Consider the following 17374-nt stretch of genomic DNA (forward strand, 5'->3'; position numbering starts at 1 on the left):
GGACGCTCCACTGTATAAGACGCACCTATATAAATCATGTGAAAAAATTGAGGATAAATATTATCCTCAATTTTTTCACAGAGTATTTGTGCAGCTTATACAGAGGAGAGACAACGCTATAGTGAATTCTGACTTACCCTGTCAGATGATTCCTCTGTCTGGTAAAGTCTTCTGTCTTCTCTCTGTCTGATCCTGATGCTGGAAACCCGAGTAAGGTCCTCTCTGTGATGTCCGGATGTCCTTTCAGGACCTTGACAATCCTTTCAGGACCTCAAGGTCCTGAAAGAATGCCTTTCAGGACCTTGTCAAGGTCCTGAAAGGACATCCGGACATCGCAGAGAGGACCTTAATCAGGTTTCCAGCATCAGGATCAGACAGAGAGAAGAGTTTACCGGAGAGAGGAATCATCTGACAGGGTAAGTGCTACTACCCCTGTATAAGACGCACCCAGTTATTAGACCCAAAATTTTGGGGGAAAAGGTGCGTCTTATACATGGGGAAATACGGTATATTATGCGAAAGAGAAAATACCAATGAGTTCAATATCCTTCTGCAGAAAGTGCCAGCGAGCACTAAAACGCGTCAAGAACGGTTATTTAGTTCACATTTATCCAACTGGAACGTTATCAGCCCCGGGGATAGTTTTATGAACTCAGACATATTTTCTTTTGCTTTAAGGTCAGGATTATACTGCGGATGCGGACTCGCATTAAAAAGTCGCAATTTGGAAAGCAAATAATCAGGAGACTGGTGGTCACAGCAGTGAGATCTTTTTAGACACTTATTGGGCTGTGAACCGCACATGCGATATCAATCTATATACCACAGATAGCCTCTTTAATTGCTTTCCTAAAAGATATATTATTATCTTGAGACAATCCCAACCGCTGCTAATACTGCTCCTACAAGTTTACACATGATATGATTGTACAAAGTTAATTTGCTTTTCGATACAACTGCATGTCATTGCTTGTGTTCAGTCTATAATAGCAGCTGGTAAATTGTGTATACTACTAATAGGTATATGTGAATTTAATAAATAAGTAGTTGTTTTTATGATTCTGGGATAGTAGTGTATTTATATAATATAAGTGTTGTAGTCCAAGGCGACATCTCTGCACATGAATTCATTTTCTAGGGAAAAATGGCTGTATACTCATCTACTAAACAGTAAACCATATCTACCACATAGAACATAAAAAGGTAATTTGTATATTCTTCCATTAAATAAATTTTCTAAACTGTGTGATTTGTAAAAAAGGTTAAAACACTTTAATCTAATTCAGCTCTAATGTGACAAAACGCAATAGTACCTGTAACATACTTAAGGCATTTAAAAGCTTCATAATTTATTATTTTTATTAAAGACTAATATTTAATTTCTTGAAATGTAGTCATCATATGGAGTAGGATCTTAGCCTTTGGTGAATAACAATCCTAAAAGTGGAAAATATTTGCTAATTTAATTAACGATACAAATGATATAAAAGCTGAAAGCTAACACATAATAAGTACTGCATGTTGTATAAAAAGTACAAAAATAATATTAAATATAATAAACCGAACAAAGCATTCTGTAAAATGTGAAAACATGCACACACACAAACGCCTTTTTATTCTTCATTCTCCATCTGTTCGCTTCTCATCTTTTTTCCTTTTTTTTCCCACATTTGCTATATTATGGTCTCACTGTTCTATCTCATTACATCACCGAAATCACCCTCTGCAGGTAATGATTGTAAAACGACCCCTTCCCCATCTCATTAAAAAACTAACCCCATCGACTCTGACTCAAAAGGGTTTAATTATAAAAATTTCAACTGGTAGTTACACAGAATGGGGGCAGAAGTAGGAAAAATACACAATGAATAAAACATACCATCTGTTCAAAGTCAGATTCATTAATTAGGTGCTTCACACTTTTGGTTTAAAAATATACATATATTTATAAGCCTCTGAGAATTAGAGAACAAGTCAAACTAAACGTAGCAGAAAAATTGAAAAATAACCGTCAGTGTTTGCAAGATCAAATTGATTAGTTTAAAAAAAAAAAGCCTTCTACAGTCTACAGTGTAAACTCTGTGGAAGCAATGTCAAGAAGTATGTACACATACCTTAGATTACGTCTTAAGTAGCTGATCAGACAGAGTTGTCACATTATGACATATATAGACCTAAAACAAAACATGGTTAATTATGTGTTATGTACTGCAGGTTGCATGTTCCTGAGCTAGCTTGGATTGTTTGGCCAGGCTATAAAGAAATAAAAAATCCCTAAATAGAATATATGATCATATACTCTTAACCTTTTGTTCTCAATGAAAACACTGTTAGTTTTTCTCAATTTAGTAAACATTGTGTTATCATTATTCATTTTAGTTTTCATTTTAGTTTCATATGATTCTAATTGTTTGAATAGCATCTCAAGCACAGTGTTTTACAAAAATGCAGGAAGGTTTCTCATTTACGATTTGTTGCCTGGTACAGAGGGAGGTTTTACAAAGTCTGTAGCTAATATCTACCTTTGTTGTTCACTTGGTGCTCTCAGCCAGTGAGCCATGGCTAATTAGACAGCAACGGAACTTCTGAGGAACTACGATTTCTCAAAAATGACACCAATGTATTCACATATTCTGCAGATGGCACAGTATACACAGAGACACAAATACATACCAGCCATTTATTGTGACACAAACTAATGGAAATAAAAGTATACTTACTCAGCTACTGTTATCTACCTGCTTGTATCTATGTAACATGGTCTACCTGGACACACCCACAGCTGCTATTTATGTGATATTCTATCAATTTAATGTGTCTGATCAGACTAGTTAGGACTTACTGCTTGTCTGCAGGGGTTGAGCACAGTATGGCCCTATCTCAATGCAAAGTTTTGATGAGGGCTCAGGGCAGGGTTTTCCAAACCCAGTCCTCAGGGCTCCCCAACAGTGCAGGTTTTCCAGATCACATGTGACATAATTAGGACCACCTGTGGATCTGTTACAATGTGTCAGTAAGTAATGAATACACCTGTGCTCCAGCAAGGAGATATGGAAAACCTGCACTGTTGGGGAGCCCTGAGGACTGGGTTTGGGAAACCCTGGTTTAGGGAAAAATCTCCACCCTCATGGGCACTTACTCTGCTTTTAGAAGAGCAGAACAAGGTAGAGCCTTTTTCTGAGCATGCACAGATCTAGCGCAGTGAAGTCCCAATTAGGGATTCACTGGCAAAGAATGTTTTTTTGAATATTCAAGATTTAAGAACAAATAATCACAGATCAGTCACATTATAATACAGATTCTCCATCTTTAACACTGTGCACCATTCTCTGCAATAAACCATATTCCATCTGTACAAGCTTAAAGTACATATTAGTTCAGGACCAGGTATAAACACTAGACAAGGGCTGAAATAAATAACTAAAGGGATAGCCCTTGATCAAATGATTAGAAGTGAAAGTGGATTCTTAAATGTTTCATGCTTGATGCTTTGACAAATCAAGTAAATGTATTAATTATAATATTGCATTCGGCCACACAGCCCCAGTGTCTATATTTTGGCTAGCACACGTGTACACTACACGCCTCTTCACTAAACATAACATAACATAGTTTATATATGCCTGTGTGTTTTTATTTTTCTTTATCTAAACAGTAACTAGAGCAGGTGTCTTTGACCTTCCCTGTCAGGTTATGAAATACACTGAGCTTGCCAAGTTCCCTAACATCCCGGGTAATCAGAAAAACACATCTGCTTTGTCTAAGTGTTTCCTGCCCGTTTACAAAAAGAAGCACAGAATTAGCATTCTCTGAGTTTGTGAAGACAGGCTAACATCATTCTGCCATTAACCAGTTCACCGCTAGCTATCCCTCCCTTGGGCACAAATAAACACTTAAATACTTAAAAACACAACATAACATGCAGGAAATTTTCTAAACTATTAATGAAGAATCCAAGGAGCTGAATGATAAGGTTTTTTTGAGAGCCCTTTTGCTAGACTGTAGATCAACATTACATGTTTTGATGCCTGAAGTCTCATCAGAAATGATTTTCTTTAACATCGCATTGAAAAGTTATTTGTTGACCTTGTTTTTATAGAGTCGAAAAGTGTACTTTCATCAGTTCTTTAACTCAGTTGCATGGAAGGTCTAAGTTTTCTTCAAGTACTTGTTAATAGCGTAAATGTGCTTTTTGATCTGTTGTCTTTGGACAGCTCAAAATATTTCAAGAAATGAATGTTGTTTTGTGTTTTGTTTTATCAAGTTAATGCCCAATTATCTTATCCTAAGTGCTTCAGATTAGCTCTACCCCTGACCCCTACCTGCCTATCTATCAGTAGTTAGAATAATCTCCTGTAATTATTAATTATGAATGATCCAGCTCAACTGCAATGCCAGCAGTGTCATAATGACTGTTAGTGCTCGCTTTGCCACTTGATATACCTGATATATTCAGCCTCTTGTAGGCAGCTGCCAGGAGATTTTTTGGCGGAAGACTGGTGACTCTTCTGAATCAGTCTCTCCAGCTCTCAATATTATGCACAGAAGAGTGAGCAATCAATAGATCTATACGGTAAGAAACATGCAAAGATACATTTCATTTGCCCCACGTGTGCGAGCAACAGGGTTGCTCACAGGTAGCAAGTGGCCATGACTATGACCTTTTGTCCAAGGTAACCTACGACTGTCCACCAAAAAATACATATATATATATATAAATATATATATATATATATATATATATATATATATATATATATATATATATATATATGGTCCCCTTTTTGCTGCTATAACAGCCTCCACTTTCTGGAAAGGCTTTCCACTAGTCTTTGGAACATGGTTGCAGGGATTCCCATTCAGTCCAGCCACAAGACCATTAGTGAACTCAAGCACTGATGTTGGGCAATAAGGCCTGGCTCACAGCTGGCATTCCCGTTCATCCCAAAGGTGTTTTATGGGATTAAGGTCAGGCTTCTGTGCAGGCCAGTCAAGTTCTTCCACACCAAACCTGAGAAACCATTTTTTGATGGACCTCGCTTTGTGCACAGGAGTATTGTTATGCTGAAACAGGAAAGGGCCTTCACTAAACTGTTGCCACACACTTGGAAGCACACAATCCTCTAGAACAGGGATAGGGAACCTGTGGCTCTCCAGGTGTTGTGAAACTACAAATCCCAGCATGCCTTGCCACCTCTCTGCTGGTTATCTACTGGCAAAGCATGCTGGGACTTGTAGTTTCACAACACCTGGAGAGCCACAGGTTCCCTACCCCTGCTCTAGAATGTCATTGTGTGTTGTAACATTAATATTTTACTTTACCGGAATGAATGAGCCCAGGCTAAACCATGAAAAACTGCATCATTATTCCTCCACCAAACTTTACAGTTATCAGTGCCATATTGGGTAGGAAGCGTTTTACTGGCATTAGAAACATGTGTACACATATATACGCACATTTCATCAAAATGTGCACTAGGTTTATTTCAGATATTATATTATTTAACCATATTAAAAAGTCTAATACAGAAGTTATTATTATTGTGATCAGTATGTCTTTAGTGTTTAAAATGTGCTCCTGCATTCTTGTCCTGTATTATGTAAAGTCAGTCACATATATACTGGACTTGCATTTTCTAAATACTTTTTCCTAAGAAGAAGACTTTTTGGTGATTTGTAGAACAGTTTGTTGCTAAGTTCAGTGATTAACCTTTTTCTGTTATTTAACTGCTCAATTCTTATCTCTAGCAGAAAGTTGCTGTTTATTGACCTGGCTGTATTAGAGAGGACAGAAACATTTTAAACCAACCGGTCTGTCTGCATTTTGTGCCAGATGCATTGGTAATGTATGTTTGTAATAAAAAGCATGCTGTCATTATAAAGGCAGCAATGCACAGTGACTGCTGTATGCAAAGAGGACACTTACAGTGACTATAGATGGTTGTCCTAGTTTCAACCAGTTATATTTGCTACTTATTTGCCTTTGTAAGGAGTTCACAATTTTGTTCCAGTATCTAGGCCTTGAAATTAAGTACAGTTATTCATGGACAGTTTACTTTTATTTTGCAGAACTAAAAAAATAGATTTAGGCTTTTAAGAAAAAAAAAAAAAGTTTTAAAAATAATCTTTGGCAGAGTTGAAGAAATAAATACTTAAAGGGAGATGATTTTTTTTTAAAGGACCAGGATTTGTCAACAGCACTTCTTTGCTGGTTGGATCGGGGGATAGATACAGTGGGCTTCATCAGGTCAAATTGTGAAGCATGGCTTCCAAAATGTTGCTTGGTAATATCAAAATTATGGACAACTTTACTGGTTTTATACATCATTTTAAACACCCTGAATTCTCTTTTTGCTGTGGGTTTTTGTTCATTTGAAAAAAATGTAGGATAATACTCCACATACGCCAGGTGGTACCATGGTCAGCTCACATTCTGACTGGTTATGTACAGTCATGGCCAATAGTTTTCAGAATGTCACAAATATTATTTTTCACAAAGTCTCCTGCTTCAGTTTTTATGATGGCAATTTGCATATACTCCAGAATGTCATGAAGAGTGATCAGATGAATTGCATTTAATTTCAAAGTCCCTCTTTGCCATGACAATGAACTTTATGCCAAAAACAACATTTCGACTGCATTTCAGCCCTGCCACAAAAGGACCAGCTGACATCAGGTCAGTGATTCTCTCATTAAAACAAGTGAGAGTGTTGACGAGGACAAGGCTGGAGATCACTCTGTCATGCTGATTGAGATAGCATAACAAATTGGAAGCTTTAAAAAAAGGGCGGTGCTTGAAATCATTGTTCTTCCTCTGTTATTCATGGTTATCTGCAGGAAAACACATGCAGTCATCATTACTTTGCACAAAAAGGGCTTCACAGGCAAGGATATTGCTGCTAGTAAGATCGCATCTAAATCAAAAATTTATTGGATCATCCAGAACTTCAAGGAGGAAGGTTCGATAGTTGTAAAGAAGGCCTCAGGGTACCCAAGAAAGTCCAGCAAACACCAGGACCATCTCTTAAAGTTGGTTCAGCTGCGGGATTGGGGCATCACCAGTACGAGCTTGCTCAGGAATGGCAGCAGGCAGGTGTGAGTGCATCTGCCACACAGTGAAGCGAAGACTTTTGGAGGATAGCCTGGTGTCAAGAAGGCCAGCAAAGAATCCACTTCTCTCCAGGAAAAACATCATGGACAGACTGATATTCTGCAAAAGGTACAGGGAATGAACTGCTAAGGACTGGAGTAAAGTCAATTTCTCTGATGAATCCCCTTTCAGATTGTTTGGGGCATCTGGAAAAACGCTTGTCCGGAAAAGGAAAAGTGTGCGCTACCATCAGTCCTGTGTCATGCCAAAAGTAAAGCATCCTGAGACCATTCATGTGTGGAGTTGCTTCTCAGCCAAGGGAGTGGGCTCACTCACAATTTTGCCTTAGAACACAGCCATGAATAAAGAATGGTACCAAAACATCCTCCAAGAGCAACTTCTTCTAATAATACAAGAACAGTTTGGTGATGAACAATGCATGTTCCAGCATGATGGAGCACCTTGCCATAATGCAAAAGTGATATCTAAGTGGCTCGGGGACCAAAACATCAAAATTTTGGGTCCATGGCCAGGAAATTCCTGAAACCTTAATCCCATTGAGAACTTGTGGTCAATCCTCAAGAGGCGGGTGGACAAACAAAAACCCACAAATTCTTACAAACTCCAAGCATTGATTAGGCAAGAATGGGCGGCCTTCAGTCAGTATGTGGCCTAGAAGTTGATTGACAGCATGCCAGGGCGAATTACAGAGGTCTTCGAAAAGAAGGGTCAACACTGCAACATTGACTCTTTGCATAAACTTTTCATAAACTTAATACAATTGTCAACAAAAGCCTTTGACACTTATGAAATGCTTGTAAATATATACTTCAGTATACCATAACAACATCTGAAAAAAGGCCTAAAAACACTGCAAACTTTGTGATGAAAACCAATACTTGTGTCATTCTCAAAACTTTTGGCCATGACTGTAGTTAGATATTTTGACTAAAAGTATATCTTAAATCACCATGAAGTTAAATTACTAAGTTACTCTTCTTAGAATAAAAAACTAGAAAATGTCATGCTAGATAAGTGTACCTATAATTTCTTTTTATTCTTATTTTGTACAAGTTTGCCTGTTATCTGCCAGTTCCCATTCTCTACCATTCCCTAGACTACCATTCAAAGAATTTAAACAGGTAAAAATGTTGATGCTCCCTATTAGTACAAATAAGTTACACTTATATGCACAAAGCTTGTAATTATTCCAGATAGAAGTAATTTATCAGGGCCCAGTGCATGGAACTGTCAGACGTTCATGATGCATATATTGTGAGGCATCAACGCCATAGTTTAGGGATGGCTGGGGGACAGCAGCATACAGTGGCATGAAGGTAAAAGACATTATAAGTATACTTAGCATACAAAACTACATTTAGCATATTCCAGTTTGACTGGAGATCCCTGTTACTATCATATGACTCAAGATAACTTCACCTACAGGATATCACAACTGAGGTATACAAGGTGGAATGGGAGCCATATATAGCTTCATCTGCAGTTTAACCAGCATAAAATTACCCATTTTCTGGATGGCCTCATCTAGCCCCACATCTCATTGTCTCCACTCTAGACCAGTAAAGAACACCACGGTTACTCAGGTAGCGGAGGGGATCTTGGTGCAGAGAGCACTGCCCAGTCTAAGTATTAACATAATAGGTGAGACACTTTTTACACTCTCTAGGAACATGCTGTGGGAAGAAGGTACTTTTCTTTTCACTGAAAATGTATATTTGCCTACAGTATACATAAATTTACCCCATCACCTACATGCTTCTACACTGGGGAAAGCCATTTTTGGCACAACCAATATTAATTTACACTTTATGCCTCAGTGATATCATTAGATTCTAGTGATTTCTAGACAGAATGTTGGCCGAGCCCACAAAATGGCGACCTCCACTCAGCTGGCAACAGGTATACTATAAAATAATAAAACTACCTATGTCTCATTGGTGAGGTATCTTCTTTAAGTAAGTTACTTTTTGTTACAGTGTATGTTTAAAAGGCACAAATTGTGGCCCTTGTACATGCCAAAATGTCCCTCCTTTTACTCATCCCTTTCTTTTTGGCAGCAGGTCCAGAAACGCTTTGGTGGGAGACTTGAACAAAGAAGTGGGTGTGTTTGGATGGTTGTATGGTCTGGTGTAGATTTTGCATCAGGGAAACTACAAATGCAATATGTATTTTAATTCCAGTACAGATATATAAAAAAACAATGTTGATATTTGATTTTGGATTTTGGGCAAGAAGAGGGAAAAGAGGAGGGAGGGAAGGAGGTGTGGTGGAGATGTATGAAGACCTCTCAGGCAACAAGACATAATATAAAAAAAATATAGTCATTTCTTGTACACTTCAATCAGATTTGAGTTGAAGCTAAAAATATAGTCCATAGGGACCAGGTTTTAAGCAAAGAAACAGATGAATTCCTCAGGATGCTGGTTATATGTTCAATTTTGTAAACATACCAGACTATTTTCCTAAGGGCCACCATAGTGGATGGATTCTGGTTCTGCCCGAAAACTGGCTTTCAGCCAGGTGGCCATATTGAGATGTGTCTGGTAAGCTTATTAAAGTGTTTTGGGACATCTTGAAATGGAAGTGGAGTAGTATGCATTTTGGTTGGAAAAGGAGGTCAGCAGCATTTAAAATAACAACCGGACTCCAAATCTCTGACCAGAATTTCTGTAAAAGTGGTCAGGGCCACCAAATATTTAAGAATTAACCCAATTCATGACATTCTCTCCAACAAAGAAGAGAAGTGCTAGTATAGATTGGATACACCTTTTCTTATATCTTACAGTCTTTATCATCCAGATCCTCACCCAAATCTATTTCCCAGTTGTTTTCATGGGGACATTTTTGAGAGTCACTCAAGGTAAGCATTGAGTCATATAGGGAAGAAATAAGGCCCTGGGATAAGAGGCTACAAAGGCAATATTGTTTAAATGAGGAGAAAGGTCTAGCAGATATTCTGGTCAACAAAAGAAGTCTGTCATTTCGAGTAATTGAAAGTCGCAGATGGGAGTTCACAGGATTCTTGAATGCCCCTTATGACCAGTTGATTAAAAATCTAAGACAGCTATCCCCACTCATACCAGAGAGGTATGAGTGGGGATAGCAAAGGGGCAGATGCATAGATTAGATTACAGCAGGCCAATATTGTAAGGGACAGATGGATAACTGGATGAGAGCAGGCTACTTGTGACTAGAGATCCTCACTGACCCCCGTGTTTGGTTTTGGATTCGGTTTTGGATCTGGATTACCGTTGTGTTTTGGTTTTGGTTTTGGTTTTGCAAAACCGCCATTGCGTGTTTTGGTTTTGGTTTTGTTTTGCTATTTTGTTGGAAAATCAATGTTTTTGGGCCTAAAATAACCCAATTTAGTGCTCCAACTGTTTTAGAGATAAGTAATCTAATTGTTGAGGTAATAAATCATCCAAAAAAACAGTTTAATTCTTCGTTGGTAGGCCTTCATTTATTCTACACACAAAACAGATTGTCTTCCTCTCCATCTATGCATATTGGCAATGCAGCCATCGTCTTTGGATGTATATTACACCCTACACTTATAGTTAAATATGTAAAGAAATGGAGAAAGCCAGATTGGTTTCTGTCTCTCTAGGCCCCCCTCCACTTGTATAAAATACAAAAAAATTCAGCCGTTATAGACTGTACAATATTATGAGAAATGGACAAAGCCAGTTTGGGGTCACTCTGTCTATGACACCCTACCCTTAAGGATAAATTGCCCTAACAGCAGCCTTTCAAGATGGTATGTGATATGGAAATGCCACAAGTCCCTTTCCTCTTTGGGGGTAGATTGCACCCTACACTTACATAGAAAGTTTTAAAAAGATGTTATCGTCATCATCTTCAGCTTCATCCTCACTCTCATCAGTGTGTACGTCATCATCACAGACTATCAATTCATCGCCGCTTGAATCCGCCATTAGAGAACAGTCAGTGCTTGGATGTCTTGGATGGTGAAGGCCTTCCTCGTGGAAGATGTAGTTCATTTTTATAAACATCATTTTCTCCACATTTTTGGGAAGTAACCTTCTATGGCGATCACTGACTAAGTTCCCTGCTGTGCTGAACACTCGTTCAGAGTACACACTGGAGGGTGGGCAGCTTAGGTATTGCAAAGCAAGTTTGTACATGGGTTTCCAAATGGCCTGCTTTTCTTCCCAGTAAGGAAAGGGACTGTCTGACATTTCCATATCAACTACCTCTTGAAAGTAATCCTCCACCATCCTTTGCATGTTTATACTCGTATTGGATGGAGTTATGGGCAAAGTGACACATTTTTTTGAAAAATCCTTCAAACCAGCCCAGATGTTAAATTTTTCTGGTCTGCCCCCTGCGTCTTCCCTGCTTCTTTTTGGGAAATTTAATTTTTTACGAGCAGCAGCAGCTTGAGAAAGTGAAGGAGGACACGTCGTTAAGCCGAGGTCCAGTTCAGCGGCCAACTTGCTGAGCAATAGCTCCTTGCAAAAGTTCACATCTCGCTCATTTAACAAGTAAAGACTCAATGTAGGTTTTAAACCTTGGATCAAGCACAGTGGCCAAAACGTACTGATCCGAGTTCAAGATCTTAATAACTCGAGGATCATTGTGAAGCGAATTAAGTACTTGATCGACAAGGCCAACATACTTTGCTGAATTGCTTGCTTTCAGCTCCTCCTTCATTTTCTCAAGCTGCTTTTCCAATAGTCTAATTAAAAGAATGACTTGGCTCAAACTAGCAGAGTCTGCACTCACCTCACACGTCACAACTTTAAATGGTTTCAGCACCTTGCACAGCACTGAAAGGATTCCCCACTGTGCAAGAGTGAAATACATCCCCCCTCCTTTCCCAATGTCATGGCTTGTGCAATATGCTTGGATGGCTTTGCGCTGTTCCTCCATCCTCTGAAGCATGTACAGGGTGGAATTCCACCTAGTTACCACCTCTTGCTTAAGTTGGTGGCAGGGCAAGTTAAACTGCACTTGGAGCTGCTGTAATCTCCTACATGCTGTGGCTGAATGCCTGAAATGGCCTGAAATTTTACGGGCCACCGAAAGCATCTCCTGTACCTCACGGTTATTTCGTAGGAAGCTCTGTACCACCAAGTTGATGGTATGAGCAAAACAGGGAATGTGTTGGAAATCACCCAGCTGTAATGCTCGCACTATATTGTTGGCGTTATCAGAAATGACATACCCTGGGGAGAGTTCGAGTGGTATAAGCCATGCATCAATCACATCTCTCAGTTTGCGTAACAAATTGTCAGCCGTATGCCTGTTAGTGAAGCCAGTGATACAAAGAGTGGCCTGCCTGTGACAAATGTTACGTAGTGGTGTACATTCTGCTGCTGTTCCTGCTGGTGAAGGTGAATGACCAACCCAGTGGGCTGTCACAGTCATATAGTCTTTGGTTTGGCCACTTCCACTTGTCCACATATCTGTGGTTAAGTGAACAGTGGGCAGAATGGCATTTTTCAGCGCAATCTCTACATTTTTACACACTTTTTGGTATAGTTGTGGAATTGCTTTTCGGGAGAAATGGTGTCGCGATGGAATTCTGTAACGCGGACACAAAACCTCAATTAACCGTGAAAAACCAGCTGCGTTTATTGTGGAGATTGGACGCAGATCTAACACTAACATTGCAGCCATGGCGTCTGTGATTCGCTTGGCGACTGGGTGACTGCTGTCATATTTGCTTCCCCTCACAAATGATTGTTTCACAGTTAATTGCTGAAATGTAGGACTGCTCATTTTCTTGACCTGCCTCTGGGATGACGATTCACCCCCAGCAGCAGCAACAGCAGCAGCAGTGGGACTAACGCTTTCTTCAGAGGAATCAATAATAGTGCAGGAGTCATCCAGCCTTAAGTGGGATGCTGGGCTAACTCCGAGCGCTACTGAGGATATTGATGAGGATGGTGTGTTGGGTGTATTTTGTAGCCGCCGGGATGTCGGTGAGTGGAGGCTCTTAGCTGATGATGGAGTGCTTTTATTTTTTTGGGAAGAACTTTCAGCTTTTCCCAACACTTTGCCATGAACTCTCGTTAAATGGCGTAACATAGACGAGGTTCCAAGATGGTTAAGGTCCCTCCCACTACTGACTGTGGCTTGACATACACTACAAATGGCTATACAATTGTTGTCTGGATTTGGGTAGAAATAATTCCACACATAAGAAGTGGATTTTTTTGTTTTATGCCCAGGCATGACAATGGCCTTTTTCTTGTCACGTGCCAGAACTGCTGCCACTGGTGCAGGACTTACACAAACAATCTCATCGTCATCAACATCCTCATTAGCGCCCTCGTCGCCTACACAAATCTCCCCCTCATCCTCTTCTAATTCCAAAGTGGCATCCTCAATTTGAGTATCACCGGCTACACTCGGGCTATTATAGCACACATCAGCAGAATGCTCACGATTAGACATCCCACTGTTGGATGGACTCTCCACAGGGATCGTTGTCATTTGTGAATCAGAGCAAACATTCTCCTCTAATGCCTTACTGTTATCTTGCAGCTCGGCTTTGACGCATAACAGTAGTTGTGCACCAATTGTAGGCTGGGTAACTTTTTTGGGATCTGCCACTAATAACCAAAGGTGAAGGCCTCATTCTCTCTTTGCCACTGCGTGTGTAGAATGGCATGCTTGCAATTTTTTTTTATCGTCACTTAACTTTTGCTCAGTTACACTTCTTTTTCGCTTCAATACAGTAAATTTTTTTTTGGTTTTTGTTTTTTGCACTAATTTGGAAACACTCTGTTGTTTGATATCGCCTTGGCCAGATGACGTACTGTGAACACTAACATCAGGACTGGTGACCGAACCTGGTTGCTCATTCTGATCATATGTGGACTGCTTTGAATCCATTCTGAGCGCAAAGCACTGGGGAGTGCTAAAAATTATTTGGTAGATACTGCTGATAGATATGACTTTTGACAGCCAGAAACATTTATGCACAATTATGGGGGACACCCCAAAAGCACCGAGGAGTGCTAAAAATTATTTGGTAGACACTGCTGACATATATTACTTTTGACAGCCAGAAATATTTATGCACAATTATGGGGGACACCCCAAAAGCACCGAGGAGTGCTAAAAATTATTTCGTAGACACTGCTGACATATATTACTTTTGACAGCCAGAAATATTAATGCACAATTATGGGGGACACCCCAAAAGCACTGAGGAGTGCTAACAATTAGTTGGTAGATACTGCTGACAGATATGACTTTTGACTGCCAGAAATATTTATGCACAATTATGGGGGACAACCCAAAAGCACTGAGGAGTGGAAAAAATTAGTTGGTAGATACTGCTGACAGATATGACTTTTGACAGCCAGAAATATTTATGCACAATTATGGGGGACACCCCAAAACCACTGAGGAGTGCTAAAAATTATTTGGTAGATACTGCTGACAGATATGACTTTTGACAGCCAGAAATATTTATGCACAATTATGGGGGACACCCCAAAAGCACTAGGGAGTGCCAAATATTAACAAAAAATAATAAACCTCTATCCTCCTCTCTTCTCTAGCGATTTTTGTTAGAGCAATCGCAAGAAAAATATTGGATTCTCTGTCCCTGCTCTAATCAGCCTGTGACTACACCCTGCTCTCTCCCTCTGTCAAATGGCGATGGATTGCTGTGGAGGCGTGTATTTATAATGTTGAAGTATCGCGAGAACCGAGCCCCGAGATCCGACGATGTCACGATGACGTTCGGCCTCGATTTGGATTCGGAACGGGCGGGAGAGTACCGAGCTGCTCAGCTCGGTACTCGGATACCCAAAGTTCGGGTGGGTTTGGTTCTCGGGGAACCGGACCCGCCCATCTCTACTTGTGACCAAACTGAACATGGGGACCACAGAATCACTGATGATGATATAGAAAAAGTGTGTCACATTTAATATCATCCCAGCCTGTAGAACCAGAGGGAGAAAGTCTTTGAATGCATTGCACTAATTCTGATGCCTAGAAATCTTATTTGAGGTTGTGTACACTTAAGCCACCAGCCAGCCCGGAGTCCTGGAGGATGTGTAATCTTATTGTCATGTTTTTATCAGCCCAATTGAATGCTGTAAATATATGAACATCTAGCTTCCAGGTGGTATCATGCTGCTGACTCTCAAAGGGCAAGAGATTACTGTGGATACACCATAGGGGGCTGACTTTCAAAGGGTTTGAGACACCTATAAGTGTACATACAGCTGGCAGGTGTGACTTTCATAGACCGAGAAAACCTAAATTCATTGTGATTACAGTTGTAATAGCGCTGTGTAATAACGCTGTGTGGTTTTACAGGTTCTCTAAACACTTCCCATATACTCACAAGAGTTTTATCCCTCTTATTTACAGAGCATCACACTGTCCATGGTCCTGAAAACTGATAAACAAGAAAAATACACCACTGCTAAAGTATAATTATACACTGAGCATGCACAGACTTATTGCAATTAAAACTACCAGCAAAGAGAAAAGTTATCTCTGGATAGATAAGTCTGGGACAACCACTTTTCACCAGTAGACTGACTTGGTAAATAGAGGCAAAGTTAATTTTTTTTATTGCTGTGATATGTGATACTTAACCATACTTGCCAAAATTGGCAATTTGTCTTCCGGAAGATCCGGGGGAGAAAGTGGGTGTGTGGAGGTGGGACTCGCCAAATCTTGTCATTTGGCCCCGCCTCCTAAACTGGCATCACCTTCTTTGGCCTATTACAGCAGGGGGCGAGGCCACGATGACGCGTGAATCGTGTCCTAAGCCCTGCCCCCACCACTTAACTAAGTGGAAAGGATCCGAGAGGTTACCCTGCTCTCTTGGGAGACCAGGAGGACTCTCAGAAATTCTGGAGTCTCCCAGAAATTCCGGTAGAGTAGGCAACTATGTACTATATTTTAAAACACTGTCACATGTTTTGCCCTTGCATTAACATGCAAGTCAGACACAGTGTTTAAATTCCAGTGGGTAACTGATCTTGAATAGGATTATTTTTACCGATCTTCAACAGGATTATTTTATTTTGCAGCTTGAGGCTGCAAAAAATCTTGACAGTATTTGCAATTTACCTTATCAATTTGGGGATATAAAAGAGCAAAATGTGCAGCATTTCCTTTTAAGTAGAAAAAAAAACTAGTGTGTCGATTTAGAACTACAACTTAAGAGTTTTGGGACATCAGTGCATTGGCTTGTTCCATAGCAGAGAGTAAATCGTATCATTTCTATCAGTTTAGACAAGTGGAAAACTTGTTATCCTGTTTTCTTACACCTCATAAGACCTCTCAGGAACAGAGGTTAACACAATCTAATGACTTATTTTCTGGCACAAGAACAAAGGAAGCTGTAACAGGTATTGTACAGTTACTGCTATGAGTTCCTAGCATTTTATATAACACAGAACAAATAACTTGCAACTGATAAAGAATATTATGGAGTCAAAAAGTAAAGTGTATAGATATATATGGAACTAAGCTTTAGAAAAAATGGTACAGACAGTGATAGTGTGACCTAAATTATTTTACCTGGCAAAAGTCTTAAATGTATATAAATGTCTAATGAATGTGTAATGAAACATTACATATTTTTTTAAAAAAAGGCTTGTTAAAAACTCTTTTTCATGCAATATATTTTGTTTTAAAGATTCAACTATTTTATACAAATCAATTATATATTTTTTACAAAAGTTTTACAACTCTCAAAACAATAGTCCCATCTGAAAAAGGTTGAATATTTCAAGCTTATATCACTGAACTGAAGATAATGAGAATAACATTTAATATTTCATATCCAACCCAGGGGCAAACACAGGATTTGTAGAGGATGGTTTCCACACCACGCTGCCAGTGGGCGTGGCCAGCATGCATGGGGGTGTGGCTATAATTTTAGACAGTGCTTGGCTGCTCTCCAACTCTTCCTATCCCCATAATATACATGGGCAATGCTGTCTGCACTACTGTTAGGTTCACGCAGCTCTCCCTTTTCAAGCAGAGCCTTGTGAAGAGGGGGCAGGGTCCAGCCACCTCAATAATACAGTGCCCCAGGCTTGGATGGGGGGGGGGGGTTTCCAGGCACTAGGACCCCTTCCCCCTGGTTTGCCTATGTAACCCATATCAGTCATAAAAAAATTATTTTCATTATTTTATAGGATATTTTATTCTTTATATAGGGTTGTATTATTTGGAATTTTTTGTAAATGTATTACTCTGTAGGTACCCCACAGGGCTGCTTTAATATATATATTGGTTTTGTCTAGAGGGTTAAAA

The 17374-nt window shown here is 39.6% G+C and overlaps 1 long non-coding RNA gene across 1 annotated transcript in view; it reads left to right on the forward strand.

Moving 5' to 3' along the window:
- Nucleotides 1-331: 331 nt before the first annotated feature.
- Nucleotides 332-17374, forward strand: part of LOC142150172 (uncharacterized) — a 36624-nt gene continuing 19581 nt past the window's right edge. Inside the window, exon 1 of the long non-coding RNA XR_012691057.1 lies at nt 332-416. This is a non-coding gene — a long non-coding RNA (uncharacterized LOC142150172). The remainder of the gene's footprint in view (nt 417-17374) is intronic.

This window comes from Mixophyes fleayi, chromosome 4 (assembly GCF_038048845.1).
Source record: "Mixophyes fleayi isolate aMixFle1 chromosome 4, aMixFle1.hap1, whole genome shotgun sequence".
NCBI lineage: Eukaryota > Metazoa > Chordata > Amphibia > Anura > Limnodynastidae > Mixophyes > Mixophyes fleayi.